Source organism: Canis lupus, chromosome 11, assembly GCF_011100685.1.
Source record: "Canis lupus familiaris isolate Mischka breed German Shepherd chromosome 11, alternate assembly UU_Cfam_GSD_1.0, whole genome shotgun sequence".
In the NCBI taxonomy this organism is placed as follows: domain Eukaryota; kingdom Metazoa; phylum Chordata; class Mammalia; order Carnivora; family Canidae; genus Canis; species Canis lupus.
Window position 1 is genome coordinate 33,104,529 of NC_049232.1, and position 16,231 is coordinate 33,120,759.

At 33.9% G+C, this 16,231-nt stretch overlaps 1 long non-coding RNA gene across 1 annotated transcript in view; it reads left to right on the top strand.

Annotated features, from left to right (window-relative positions):
- Window positions 1–484: 484 nt before the first annotated feature.
- Window positions 485–16,231, top strand: part of LOC119874040 — a 119,493-nt gene continuing 103,746 nt past the window's right edge. Inside the window, exon 1 of the long non-coding RNA XR_005366388.1 lies at window positions 485–574. This is a non-coding gene — a long non-coding RNA (uncharacterized LOC119874040). The remainder of the gene's footprint in view (window positions 575–16,231) is intronic.

The window sequence follows — 16,231 nt, forward strand, 5'->3', positions numbered from 1 at the left end:
TAAGGTGCTTAATTTTTCTAAAAATAAAAGATATGATTTTATCCAATTTTTTAGGGAAATAAGTCCCATTGCTATAAAAAATGTTTAAATGTACATTGTATATTCCACTGACTTGATTTGGATTTTTGATGAAGACTAGATTTGTTTTTAAGGAAAAAAGCAAAACATCAATACCCATCATAAAAGGATATATGTGAGCAATACAAAAAAGCAATGAATCATTGCTTTTTGTGTTCATACTTTGAACTCAATATATTTTTCATTGAAAAAAAGAAAAACACCTTTATAGGAGGAATGGAAAATGTTACAATTATATAATAAATACACTCTGATATGGTTATAACTTAATCAAGACAAGGGAAGAGGCTTTTTCCTAACTTAGTAAAGCTAAAATCACTTGAACAAGACACGTAAGTATCATGTTTACTTAACTAATAGGCTTGACTACATAACATGCTTCAATTTCGAAGTGGTAGGTGTGGCCATAGCAGAGGGTGAAAATTACTAGAGACTCTGATACACTGGTCCAACACTGTTGAGAGAATAAGCACCAACTCACAAGTAGCGGCACAAGGTAAGAATTATTGGATATTAGATGTATTATAAATGTTTAGGTTTTATTATTTTTGTACTATTTTTAGTACACAATGTTGAAAGAAACAACATGAGAGTACACAGGTGAACTGAATGACAAGGAAAACATGCATACTGTAGAAAAATGTTTGGAGAGAAAAGATCGGACTCTCTAAAGTTGTTTAATGGCATCCCTCTGATAGTGATCATCGGGGGTAAGGAAGCATCATCCTGGGATCTGTTATCTTCTGGCATATCTTCTGTGGTCAATTATTTATTACCTCGTATGTTAAGGAAAGGAAAAAGGTGAAAGGAGTCTCCAGGTATGCATGAGGCAATAGTCTTCAATTTAGATAAATTATATTAATAAAGTTTATCAAAGCATTCAAGTTTTCTAGTGACACCATCATACCTATATGACAAAGCAGTGAGATATACAGTATCCAGAAAAGGGGCCTGAATGTTATTATGTTCTTTGAGGCATAGGTGGCAAATGACACATTTATTAAAAAGAAATTTGCCTTCCTATAAATCCCATGTATCTCAAAACACTTTCATAGACTTTATGGACTGACTAGGAAATAACCAAGGGAAATAGATATCAATATCCCAATTTTTCAGAAGAAGAAACTAAGGCTCAAATAAATTGCAAATTATAGAATATCATTTAACTCTACAACAGAGCTAAGATTTTAACCAAAGTGTTTCGTTTTGAAATTTAAATCCTTTTTTCTATCCCAATATAATAGTAAAAATCAATGGATCTGATAAAACTCCCCAATGATATAAAAATATCTTGAGGAGTAGGCTCAGTAATTAATTAGCTAATTAATTTATTTTTGTTGAGTAGAAGAGTTATTTCATGGAAAGAAATAGCAACACCAAGAGGTGTTAAATTGGATCAGCTGAAGTTTGTATTTTCATGCCAATTTTTCCAGTTTTATTGAAAAAAAAATTGACATACATCACTCCATAAGTTTAAGAAGTAGAGCATGATGGTTTGATTTGCATATATTATGAAATGATTACCACACTAGTTCAGCTAACAATCAGGAAATTCAGTTTATCTTGTCACTCATTAGGAAAAAAAATAGTCACAGATGTGGTAATAAAACAATTCTGTAGCATGTAGAAAATTAAAATTGTTCCTTTAAAATATAAAAATATCTGGCTTGCAAATTTAATCTGAGATAGACATCTTAAAACCATAAGTCTATCCCAGTGTTTAACTTTTCATAGTGGATCAAGATATGCTGGGATCCACTATAGCTATTTGTTAGCTTTACAACTGTGCATTACAATTCTATTGTTGCTTTGGCTGAAAGAGATTCTGTTGCTAGGAAAACTTCCAGACTTGGTAAAGAAAGATTTTAATTGATGATATAATTATTTCTTCTTTGCTGTAGGCCATATGTTACAACAGAAAGAATTTTTATTTGAGACAAAAAGACCTGGAATTGAATTTCTATTCATCCATCAACCATCTGCATGATATTAATCAAGCTACAGCAATGGACCTCTCTAATGGTCAATCAACAATTTCATAAGACTCCTTCATCCTTACCTATTGCCAAGTTCCTCTGAGCCCTGCCTGCCTGCCTGCCAAGATCCCTTCTTATCTTCTTTGCTTGATCCATCACCAATTTTCCCCTTTGGACCTATGGGTGTATATAATCCTGAGTTATGGCCATTCTCAGCCATACTGATGCCAATTAAGCCTCAAGTGACAATGCTGTGGGGCTGGAATTCTGGACTCTGATCATCTATCTGGGTACCTTCACCATTATTCTGTCAATACTGCAAAACTTAGACATCCTATCTCTTCATCTCATTTTAACTCCTCTCTTTTTCTCAGTGAACATGGAATACAGACTCATGTTTCATCAGGGCCCTTGGCTGTTAGTTTTGGCATCTCCTATGCTGCTCTATTTCATCTTGGTCAGGCAATGGCTCAAAAAACACACTTCAAAAACCTTAATTATTTTTGATAAGGAGATCTTTTACAGATTCAACCTTTTCTCTTTGAAATTTTGAAATTTGTCCTTGAAGAAAACTAATATTCACACACTTCTCGTTAAACAAATATAGATTTCAGGAATACATAAATGCACTTGCTTTATTATATGTACTATTAATATATCTCTCAGAAACATTCTTGCGAATGTTGTAAATATCCTGTTTGTCCTTTTAGGAGGTATATTTTTCACAATTCTCCACCAGTCCAAGAGGCTGAATTCTGTGGATTTCGTCAGGCTACCAGTCTTCCTTTTAGTTTGTTTGGCCAATGAAAGCCTTTCCTGGCAGGAAACCAGTGTGGGAGAGTCTAGAGAGAGTGAGGGATTTGTGCCCGATTTTTATAATGTAGAAGATAGGCTTATAATAGCTCTGAGGAGGTCACGAAAACCCCTGTCTCCTTTCCCCTCCTAGTCTTTGCTAGTCCCTTCTTGGCTTTCTTAGTCCTACATACCCTTTAGTAAATGGTACCTTCATTAAATTCTCTATTTTCCTTTTGTACATGCCATCTGTTTTTCATAGGACCCTGACTGATATAGTCTCCCAGCACCAAGTTTAACTAAACAGCATCTACTGCAAGTGTTCAGCTACCTTTTTAGAAATAATTGGTCCCTGAACAGAAAGGGAAGAAGGAACTAGTAGAAATAGTTTACAACCCTTCTGTCAGGATTTAAAAATGCAATTTCTCATTTAAAACAGTCATACCCTATAGATATATAAAGATACATAAAGTAGTCAAGTTTAATAGAACATTTTATATACTTTAATAATGTTTAAGACTTAATTCTATGAAAGAATATTTGAGATAAAATAAAATGAATGAGTGATAATTTTTTTCCTTTCTTATTCAGTTTCTTTTACACTCAGATTTTTTTTTTTAAAAATTCAAGTCTGGGAAATTCCCTGCTCAAAAATCAAGTCTGTAATTATGATCTTGGGAGCCTAATGGTTTTAGGCTTCCCTTTCTCTGTGCCCCCTTTGAAGCTGCAAATCATCATTTGCACAGGCTTTCTATTTTTCGTATATAATGATAAATAGCACATGGTATTTCTGAGTAATCAGGCAAGTGGTCATGTTAGATTTTCATAAAAGACATAATAGACATTTGTGCTTTTGCTTGTATAATCTGCAAGAAAGGACTTTCTTTTTTTCCCCCTGAATACTACAGTAATCATCTAGAGAACTTTTTCCTACCATCCAATACAAAGTTTCAACTTCAGAGATATTCTCATTTTGCTTTTTCACAGGATTTATAAGACTAATCAATAACATTTGCTTTAGTAATTGTGCTTCTTCAAGACTGGTTTTCCCTTCTTTCTGAGCATACCACTAGCCCATCTGTCCCAGGCTCTTGTGATCAGTTATGGTGATTTGACAGAAATCCAGCTCACTCTCAGGGTAAATGATAGGTGTCATTCCTAAAACCAGCCTATGAAACCCTCCAAACATGCAGTCCTCATGCTCATTCCTTACTCTGAATCATATGCAGATTACCAACGAGTGACTACGGAAATCACTGTGAAAGATAGCAGGAAGATCATCAGTATATGTGACTGAATAGAGGAGAGTCTCTCCTGTCTGCCTGGAGTTGCCCTTTATTGTTAACTGAGCAGGAAAAATGCTTATGTTTAGCCAATATACATTATGGGTCTGTTACAAAGATTAGCCTATCCTAACTGACACAAGTAATAAGACCAAATTAATTCTTTCTCACTGATGGTTTAAAATTATTTTCTTATTTGTGTAGTGAATTTCCTTGGTCCTGTATTTTCCTCTAAATGCTACATGGAAACTTAAAAAAAATAAGCTTATTTCATAAACACATATAATAACAATTTAAAGAGCCCAATGAGATCCATACATTCTGCTAGGCTCTTGGGATGAGCAAAAACAGATATATTCCTTGCCTCATAAATCTTGCTGACTAGTGAAGAAGACAGACGTTAATCAAATAATAGCAAAAATAAATTAATATTTATGAGAGAACTATTTTGAAGGAAAAGGTAATATGAGACACCTGGCTTGGTATGAGAAAATGAGAAATCATTTTTGAGAAAATGAATGAAATCAGTAGAAAGAGTAGAAAACCAAGTAAACAAAGGTATAGATTGATTGTATCCCAAGAAGTAGAAGCCCTATGTCCAAAGATGCTATGGATGAAGGGAACATACCAATGCAAAGACTTGGTAAGAAGTCATTGTACCTGGAGCAGAGCCCACTATGGGATGTGAGGTAAGGCTAGGCAAGTAGATAGGAGTCAAGTATATGCAAGACTCCATTGTCAACATTTTCCTTTTCCGTTCACATTATCCATGGGAACCCAGGTTCCACATATTCAGAGAACTGACTTTGTCAATACCACCAATCAGTGATCAACACTGACTTCCCTTACTATTGAATGTTCCCTCCTAAGAGTTACTTCTTCTTCCATTGGAAACTTTAGTGCCTCACTTTCTTCATTCATCTCTACTCTAACATTGTGGCAGATTGTATTGCCACAAACATTGCTACCAACAATTCCACTTCAGTTCTTCTAGAGCTTTACTGCTTCTACCCTGTCAAAAAGTAAAGTCTCTTTCCTTGAAATAAGGTGAGCAGTTTAGCTACCTCAAGAAGCAGAATATAGCAGAAGCAATGCTACTTCACTTTCAAGGCAGTAGCATTATGATGTGAGAGGCCACACAGAGAGGCCATATTTTATTGTTCCAGTTAAAAGCCCAAGCTAAGGTCTCAGATAGAAGTTATCATCAACCACTAGATATGTGAAGGATCAAGCCTATAGATGAGTGTAGCCTTGAGATTTCAAGTTGCTCTAATTGATGAATGAAACAAAGATATTTCTGCTGAGCTCTGTCCAAATTGCAAATTTACAAGCAAAATACATGTTGTCGTTATTTTATTCTTCTAAGTTTTAGGGTAACTTGTTGCACAGCAATAGGTAATCAGAACAGATATTCTGATCCTTTGTTTTTATTAAGTGATTTTCTTCAGGGTAAAATTTAGTAAAGTGTGTGGGGTGTTTTTGTTTTTTCCCAAATCAGTCTTCTGTGGTTCAAATTACCACTATCAGTTTCTAACTATGTAAAAGAATACAAATTACTACACGTCATTTTATTCATCCACAAAATATGCCCTGGTGTTAATCTAGTGATTAAATAATACAATTCATGCTGAGCATTATAGCACCAGACATATAATAAATGGGCAATAAATGTGTTATTTTTATTTAACTCTGATACTTTGGAGTTGTCTATCATACCAGTAATTATACCAGTAATTCTATTAACTTTTGGTTTGGTATATTCTTCTCAGCATTCTTAACTATTTCCTACTGCTTCAATAATCCCTTTCAAGTGATATTTGATTTTCTTTGGCTTAAGTAGGTTTTTAGGCTACAACTAAAATCAGTTGCCCTCTATAATTTTTCAGAGTTGTCTCATATATTGCAGTATTTACTCTTTCTTTCTTCAGCATATCTTTTTAATGCAGAGTCTTAAAAAAGATTCAGGATGCTAGGTATTTTAAATAAAAAGTATGAAAGTCATCTCACATTTAGATGACTTCTTATAAAAATATGAAACAATGAAAACTGAAGGAGAATAAAAAGGTAATTTGAGGAAAATATAATTTTGTATAAAATTTGTTAAGGTGAAGAGTATCTTTTTCCAGATGAAGTAAAACTTGGAGAGGTATAAAGGCAAAAATACAGTTACCTCTATTTAGCATGGTTAAAAAAATCATTTTAACTTTTGTTTGTTTTTAAACCCTCAACGATTGTGTTATATACTTCTGGTTTTATCTACTAACCTACTTGAAGTGTGTGTCTGAAAAGAAATATTTACTTTTTCTTAAAAATTAGAAATTATAACTTTTAACATTCATAACTCTTTAAATCAGTGATTTCAGTAGGCACACTCCATGCTAGCGACCATGAGTGAGTGGTCTTGCAAAGTTGATATGTTGGAAGTAATTTTTAATAGGACAACGAATCCTCCAGAAGAGTAATGCAATAAGACTCTGTCTTTGAAATTTCCCATACTTCACCTTGTCAAATGTAGTTTAAGGCTAATAAAGGCTAACATTATGGAACAACTGCTATGTGCCTGGCACTATTCTAAGCTATTTAGCTGATTTAATTGCATTAATTTTCAAAGCAACACATTGGTACTATTATCATTTCAATTTTTAGATGGTTCAAAGGTACAGAAAGGTTAATCATCTTGTTTAAGAAGCCTACCTAGATATTTGATCATACCTAAGAAGGTGTGTGTTGAGAGCTAGAATTCGAAAGAGGACTGTCTGCCTCCAGAATCCTGCTTGTAATCATTGTGCCATGTGATGGACAAGTGGATTCTGGAGCATAAAGTCCAATCTCTTAAGCATGGCAATCAAAATCTTTCATGACATGGCCCATTTTGTTGACTACCTATTCCTTCCTTCCCTTCTCTCCATACCAATTAGGCTTCAACTAGAAAAGTGATTATTTTGCAAGAACACTTTGCATTTCCATCCCCCTGTCTTTTTAAAACCGCTTACAATTGGTATACATTTCTTCTTCCTTTTAGTTTGTCAAAATCCTAACAATTATTGTCAGGTCAGTTAAATGATGTCTTTTCCATGGAGATTTACCTGAGCCAGCCCTATTTATGAGCCAAAAAAGAATCCTTTCTCTCTCTTTCCTCAAAAAAGAGCCTTGTTAGCTCTCATGCGTTCATTTAATAGGTTATATCCTAAGCTTCCTGAGAGTAGAAAATGTTGTGTCTTCTTTTTTTGTTCCCCCAAAATGACTGGCATAAAACCTTGAATAAAATCAATATTCACAAACTGCTGGTTTAAGCTAAATTAGGTTCATTATTTCATGGCCCTTTACAACATAGCAAACATTCTAAATAATTATGAAGAATCACTATATATAGAAACCTGATGAAGAACCTTTTATATTAACATGTTTTGATGTTCTAGGTATCTCGAATCTGTGCTAGATAAAGTAGCTGACTCTGAAATTATTTTATGTGGTAAAGTATGAGTGACAGAAATATCTCCAATTATCCAATTGTATTATCAAAGATGACTCAAAGGCCAAGTCAAAGTAGTCGGGAAGCTGAATGTTGTAATATTATTTGATTAATCTAAAATGATCTTGACATTAAGCTGTGATAATCCAATCAGAAAGACAAGATTTTGTGTTTTGTGCCATGAAATTATTCAATTATTTTTCTCCAGTCTTCATAATTAACTATATGCAAACAAATGCATTTTTTAAAAATAGAAATGTCACAATATATCTACTAAAAATATAATAAATGTTCATCTGCCCAATAAAACATTTCCATTTTATGTCCTCTACACTACAGGTTAATTCATCCCTATGGCAAATATGTCACAATAAAATGACATTTCCTCACTTGGAATTTGAATTATCTTAACATTTAATTTTATGGAAGTACAGAATTTTTCTTAGTGGTCATCAGTCTTGTTAATTCATTTTTAAAAATTTTTTTATTGTATGAACAATTTAATCAGACCATCATGTTCAATTTGTTCAGTATGCTCAATTCTCTCTTTCTATATCTATCTCAAACTTGATGAACTTTTATGGTTAAAATGTTTATCCATAATTCAATTAAAGATTTTTGGTTTATCTGATTTAATACACAGTGGGCAAGAAAGCACCTAATTCAACAGGTACCAAAAATATCTCCTGCTGAATTGACGAGAGCCACCATGGTAACACTTACAGAAACCGATTGCGTTACAATCAAGAGAAACATTCCTAAGGGCAAGAAAATATTGTGGCTCAAACCTCTACTAGTGGTGGAGTGTTTGATCATGTGGGCTTTTAGGGAGTTGTATAAACCAGGTGGAACACCAGAGAGTGCTTAAGTTTAAGTGCCACTACAAGAAGGATATTAACCATATGAATTTTCTTTTCAATAGAATTACCCTGCTGTGCATAACCACATATTTCAATCACTTTGAGGTGTTAGCCAATCAGTTCAAGCAAGAATGTCTTCTTAAAGGAGCTTAATCAGACTTCACAGGAAATCTTTTTTGGCCATTATTTCACCAAAGAATATTTCTACAATCTATTTTTCTCTTCTCAGGCATGCCGTGGAGATTGGCCTCTTTAGACAGGCTTCTGTATATACTGAAAGCCTGAAATTTAATATCTTTGGCTTTATGGTGCACAAAGAGAAGCCCATGAGAACATAACTGCAGAGCTTCCAAAAAAGGGCTAGTGCATATATATTCATGTAAGAGAAAACTCCAAGCTGCCCCATACTTGCAAACTTTTCCTAAATGCTGTTTTCCTATTTATACTTCTTCCCACTTTGATACTGATCAAAGCCATCCATTGTGGCTCTTAGCTTGCTTGTCATCACTTTGTTCTTACCTGGATAGTTATCGCTGATTTCAGCTGTTTTCCCAAAGTGCCTATGACATTGTAAGGGGCTTTATTTTTTAATTTTTTAAAGATTTTATTTATTTATTCATGAGAGAAACAGAGAGAGGCAGAGACATAAGCAGAGGGAGAAGCAGGCTCCCTGCAGGGAAACTGGATGTAGGACTCGATCTCAGGACCCTGGGATCATGACCTGAGCCGAAGGCAGATGACCAACCACTGAGCCACCCAGGTGCCCCTCCATGGAGCTTTATAAACCTACTGAGTTGTTTTATATTTTGACTGCAGACCCAATTTCTGGTGGTTAGACATCAAAATGCTTAAAAAATTCTAAATAAGAATGAAGCTTATAATCAATATATATGTTTAATGGTACAACATTTGAATTTCTCTTTCTGGAAAAAGACAACTAACAGTTGTCTGTCTTAATATTTAAGACAACTAACAGTTGACAGAAATATGTCATTTCTACCTGGAAGCTGAAAGATTGACTCAGGTCTGCCTCAGCAAACAACGTAAAAGGTTGAACTCCTTTGGTTTTGGATTTGTAATACCTATTTTGTGCCTGTGTAAGCATGCATGCATGCACACAGACACACGTTAACAGTGGGGATTGTACGTCCATAAATTAACTAGATTTTCCTTTACATATTGCCAACCAAATGATTTTAATATATTCTTTGGACTCTCTTGGGGGATCAATTTAGTACAAACATTAAAATAAATAGTACTTTGTAAATGTACTCTAAGTGAGATTTCCAGGCATCTATGAAAGTTCTTGATTAACTTATGCGCTGTTCCCACTCAATGTAAACACAGCCTGTGGCTGTGTACATTTCATAGATCATTTGCACTACTCAATAACATCTGAAGAATATTAATCAAGCTAAAATAAGAGATAGGAAACTAAAGAAATTCAATATAAACATGTAGTGGAGTGAACTTTCTGACCTCTCTTAGCTGAACAGAGTTAAATCTATTACTTAGAATTGAGCAACAAATACACAGGAAGGATTTGTCACAGGGTTATCAGATTTCATAACAATCAGTGACAATGATGGGACCTTGTCGTGAACTTGAGAGCTAAGTTTAAAATTAAGATGAAATGCCCTAGATTAGGCATTAGATAAAGCTGCCTGTTATATTATTAATTTTAATTAGATTCTTTACCTCCTATGCTCTTTGATCTGAGCTAAGTAATTAAGCCCATTTTACTTTCTAATTGGATTAAGTGCATGCCTTGCTAACTCCAAAGATAAGAAAATGTATAGGGTCTAAATATATACTGCTTTGTGGTGGGTATTCTGCATATAGAATGGTGCTCTGGGAGTAAGAATACATTTTGAAATTTGACTATGGCACCAGTGTTGATCTGTCCAGGAGAATATAAAGCAAGATTTCTTACATTGATGTAACGTATCCTGCTGTCTTTACTTTGTAAAGCAGAGGCTTTTGGAATCCAGAAGGAAGAGATTTTCTACTGTAAAGAATTTGGATGATGCCAGGATATAGAGAGGGATAGACAAAATGTTCCCAACTTAAAGAGCAATGTCCCTGTGTCAAGATAAGACTAGACTCTGATAGACTATGTTGATGAGTCAGATTTATGATTTGATGGTGCAGTTTTATCTTGAACCTACTGTGAGACTGTTGGAAACATTGAATTTAATGTTGAAAATGAGTTTTGAGGTTGACAGGAAAATAGCTTAATTTAATTGAGCACTTCTTATATTCAAGGCATGGTGATAAGCATTTTAATATATAAATCTTAATACTCCTCCTTTGGATTAAATATTTCAATTACATTCATTTTATAGAAAGTTGTAAAGAAAACTGAGGCATAAAGACAATATGACCTGACTCCGCTGTTGCCATAGATCAGGTGTTAGCTTTGAATCAAAGTGTGTGTAACTCCAAAGTTTATGTATGGTTCAATCACTGCTTCTCTATAACAATTCTAGTTTAATCATGACTTTTGGGAACCTCTCTCCGACTCCATTTTCTTACTCATAATGTGGAGACTGAAATGCCTACAAGTGTTAGTGGTACTGTATAGATTTGAATTATTCATATTTTTAAGTGTAATTAGTGTGACATCATCAGGGAACACAATAGGCTACTCAATATATTGCTCCTTTCTCCTGAAACCACAGATAAATGGAGGAATTATTTGGGGTTTGAATACCATAATAGCCTTTAAGCAACACATTGATAGCTTCTGAGTTGATCTTGCTTCCCTCTTACTGTTCCATAAGTTTATTTCCACCTACCAGCCAGAATTATCCAAATGAAATGTAAGTGAAGTCATGCTGATGCTTTCTGGGAACCTACAATGGCTTTCCACTTGACACAAAATATAATTCAAAGTTTTCTTCAGAGTTGACAAGGTTTTCCATAACTTGACTGCACAACTTGTGTGACTTCATGTCGTATCACTTACCTGCTTCCCACACTGATTCAACCAACCAGATAGGCCTCTGGTGTTTCCTCAAATACTGCAAACATTCTCAGTCCAGAGCCCATGTAGTTACTATTTTTTCTTCCCCATACGTATGCATATGTTACTCCTCTTAATTCATGTCTCAGCTCAAATATGACTTTCTCTAGGATGGGTTCCCCAACTATCCTATACAAAATAATATGATAGCACAAACACTCCACCAACACTACTCTTTTCACGATTTACCCTTTAGTCTGTTGAATTTTTATTCATAGCATGTATTATATGACTGTTGGTTTATTCACTTTTTTATCTATATTTTTTTATTGCTTTACTTTTACAGAAACAAATTTCATGAGAGGAAGAGAAGGACTGGATTTGCTTTGTTCACCACAGTGTCTCCAGAGCAGAAAGAATGTCTGGAAGACTATATAATTCAATTTAAAAAATAATGAATAGTGAATGAATGAATGAATGAATGAACAGACATAAACTAATGCCCATTACATTAAAAGTACTATTTTAGGCATTTTGAAAGAAGTCTGGTTTTATACACATCTTTTCCAAAGACCTTTTTTAACCTTCTTCTAATATGCCACAAAATCTATAAACACTTGAGCCATCACACTAATATATTACGAAAAAGGAAATATTCTGGTTTATCCAACTTCAAAATTTTGAAGGACGTTTTACTTTAACAAATACAAATTATAACAAATAATATTATTAATTAAATGAAGAAATCACTAAATATATTTAAAGTTAATAGCTACATGTATTTAAATCTACTGGTATTTATTTTCATTGCTAATCAGGAGTGTATATCCTACCAAGATGTACATGAGATATTTTAGCACTTCTACAGTGTTATAGTCTGCTGTGGTAAGTTACCTGGATATGAGAAATGAGGCTTATTTATTAATTTTTTGAGGTTTATTTATAGTACAACTATAAATAGCAGAACAACAGCCTTTCTAAATACAAGAAATTGTGCCATGGCTTACTACAATAGTTTCATATTAATCTTCAATGAGACTATGGTGTAAAACACTTGGTAAAATTTCAAGTGGCTTAATATGTAAACTACAACTTGATTATAGAGGTAATTCAAAGTATATATGATTTTTCTTTCTTAAGATTTATTTATTTTAGAGAAGAAAGAGAGTGTGAGTGAGTTGCGGGGAGAGAGGGAGATGGAGAAAGAGAACTCTCAAGCAGACTCACTGCTGAGCTCAGAGCCTGACACAGGGCTCAGTCCCAGGACTCTGAGATCATGACCTAAGCCAAGATCAAGAGTCAGATGGACACTCAACAGACTGAGCCACCCTGAGGTATACATGATTTTTCAAATGAAGTTATGAATTATTGAATTTTTCATTTAAAATATTGTTATTACTTTGCCACATGGCTTTACAAACTCATGTTATAAATGAAAACAACATTTTTCATCTGATATATGATAAAGATTTTCCATAGATGATTATAAAAATAACAAACATACCATGCTGGAAAAACTGGATGAGAATTAGCTATATTTTTAAATAATAGATTTATTTAATGAATTGGAAAACTGGAGGCTTGCTAGATCATAACATGAAGAAAAAAATAATTTGTGCATTACAGAACACCTGTCTGTAAGTTTACTTTATAATTATGTTCTTTTATGCAAAATGTGAATAATATTTCTTTTGAGCTAGACAGAATTCAGAATTAATTAAAATGGCAACCCCAGGAAAAGACATTTAACACACTTTAACATTTAACACATTATTATAGATTTTAATCTATCCCATCTTACCTAAAATAGGACATGCACATGTCTATCACACATGAGTATGAGAGGATCAAGTCAGGATGTTTATGCTTTGAGACCAATAATGATACAGCACCCTGAGTTTGGTTAGCAGTTTGAATTTCTCTGTCTACTCAGCATTCTGCTTTTCTATTGCTAATGTTAATTACCTCGATTGGTTGAAATATGTGCTTTTTTTTGTTCTATGAAAATTCCATCTTTTGTTGATTGATGTCCTTGTGTCCTTAGAGTTCCCAAATTTATTTGCTGACTAAACACTTCTTCACAATTTTTATTGCCAAGTATAAGAAATGTTTCTTACCTCCAGAAATTTTAGATACTTGATTTTAATTTATTTTTTAATTTTTTTAAATTTTATTTATTTATTCATGATAGTCACAGAGAGAGAGAAAGAGAGAGGCCAAGAGAGAAGCAGGCTCCATGCAGGGAGCCCGACGTGGGATTCGATCCCGGGTCTCCAGGATCGCACCCTGGGCCAAAGGCAGGTGCTAAACCCCTGCGCCACCCAGGAATCCCTTGATTTTAATTTAAATAGAATTCAAATAAGTAAATAAAATTAAATAAAATTAAGAAATTTATTATTATCTGAGATTTAATACTATTATTTCTTAATGTCCTAGCCTTCATAAAGAAGACAAAAATATCTAATGAAATGTTAGAGAATATCTAACAAAAAGTTTCAGATTGTTAAGGATCTCAACAGGGATAGTCAGTATTACTGCATGAGATTTCTCCCTCTAGATTTAAGTCTGTACCTCAACATAATACCATATATGACCCACAACTAATATTATATTCAATAGTAAATGGTTGAAAATTGTCCTGTTAAGATCAGGAACACTACAAGGGTACCCACTATCACCACTTCTTTTCAACATAGTACTAGAAGTCCTAGACAGAGTGATTAGTCAAGAAAAAGGAACAAAAGGCATCCAAATTGGAAAAGAAGAATAAAATTCTCTGTTTGCTGATGATATAACCTTGCATATGGAAAATCCCAGAGTCCACCAAAAAGTCTGCTGGAACTAATGGGCAAATATAGTTTTAACACTATTCCATCATATGTATATATGATATATATTGAATATATATATTCTCTAAAAAGAAGAAATCCCGGCCATTTGTGATATCATGGATGGACCTGGATGGTATGCTAAGTGAAAGAGCCAAATAAAGACAAATACTGTATAATCTCACTTACTTTAATCACTTTTTTTAGATGAAATCTAAAAAGTATCAAACTCAGAAACAGAGAATAGATCGGTGGTTGCCAGGGCTTTAAAAAGTGGAAGATATGTTGGTCAAAAGTAACAAATTTTCAGTTTTAAGAGAAATGATTTCCAGAGATCTAATGTATAGCATGGTGACTATATTATATTGCATACTTGAAAGTTGCTATGACAGCAGAACTTTACTGCTCTCACCATAGCAACAGCAAAGGGCAATTATGTGAGGTAAAGGCTATGTTAACCTTATTGTGATAAATATTTTACAATATATATATGTATCAAATCATCACATTGTACACCTTAAATTTACACAATATTATATGTCATCTATCTTAATAAAGCTGGGGAAAAAAGGATAAAAGTTGAAGACTATCACACCATTCTATTTTAAGTCAGCAATGTAGCAGAGCAAGCATTTGCCAAATCCATGTTAGCTAAATTGGTACCCATTTAAAATTAAAGAGGGAACTCTGCACATTTATTTTCTTTCTTTTTTTTTTTTTAAAGATTTTATTTTATTTACTCATGAGATACACAGAGAGAGAGAGGCAGAGACACAGGCAGAGGGAGAAGCAGGCTCCCTGCAGGGAGCCCGACGTGAGACTCGATCACACCCCTGGCTGAAGGCGGTGCTAAACCGCTGCACCACCGGGGCTGGGGCTGCCCTGCACATTTACTTTCTTTCTTTCTTTCTTTTTTTTTTTTCTCATTTATTTATGATAGTCACACAGAGAGAGAGAGAGAGGCAGAGACATAGGCAGAGGGAGAAGCAGGCTCCATGCACCGGGAGCCTGACGTGGGATTCGATCCCGGGTCTCCAGGATCGCGCCCTGGGCCAAAGGCAGGCGCCAAACCGCTGCGCCACCCAGGGATCCCACACATTTACTTTCAATTTTGTATTACCATTGAGTATATGAACAATAATTATTTTGAGTAAATTGAAATTTTAATGAATTAAATGTTTTAATGAATTAAATGTTTTATTTAGGATAAATGTTTTAATACATTTTATGGAGATGTGTAAATCTTTTAATACCATTATTTATATTGTATTCAATGTTTGATTGTCCTTTGGACAGTGAGCATGGTCTTTAAAATAGGCACGTTATGAAAGAGAAGTGGCAGCTCCTGCTTAGGAAATGCTAGGAAGACTCTGAACAAATATATTTCCTAATCAAAAGAAAACTGAGTAAAAGGAAAATGCCCTTCTTTAATAGTCAGAAGTTACCTACTTTTATTAGGAAAAAGATCCACATTCAAAACTATCCAACTCCATTATTCTTTCTTCTCACACTAAGAGAAAGGGAAGATACGTAATGGAGTTCACACTCCTAGAAAGGGGATTTTCCCTAGACTGAGATGAAAATTCATCATAAAATGAAATATACAGAGTTTGTATGTAGGTGACAAAATAAGAATATTGGCAGCAAGATTTTATTTAGCAATTTAAGTCTTTTTAGCTAACTATATAAGATATGAGCATAAAGAAATGTGATTGGTTAAAAAAAATGGGTAGCAAAAAGTAATAAAAAGCATCCAAACCAATAAGGAAGAAATAAATAACACTTTCACTATTTGCAGATGACATGATATTCTATATAGTAGAACACCTTAAATACCACCGAAAACTGCCAAAACTGCCAAACAATTCAATAAAATTGTAGCATACAGAATCAGTATCTGTTGTATTTCTTATACATCAGTAATGAAGCAGCAGAAATAGAAATTAAGGAATCAATCTGATGTATAATTGCACCAAA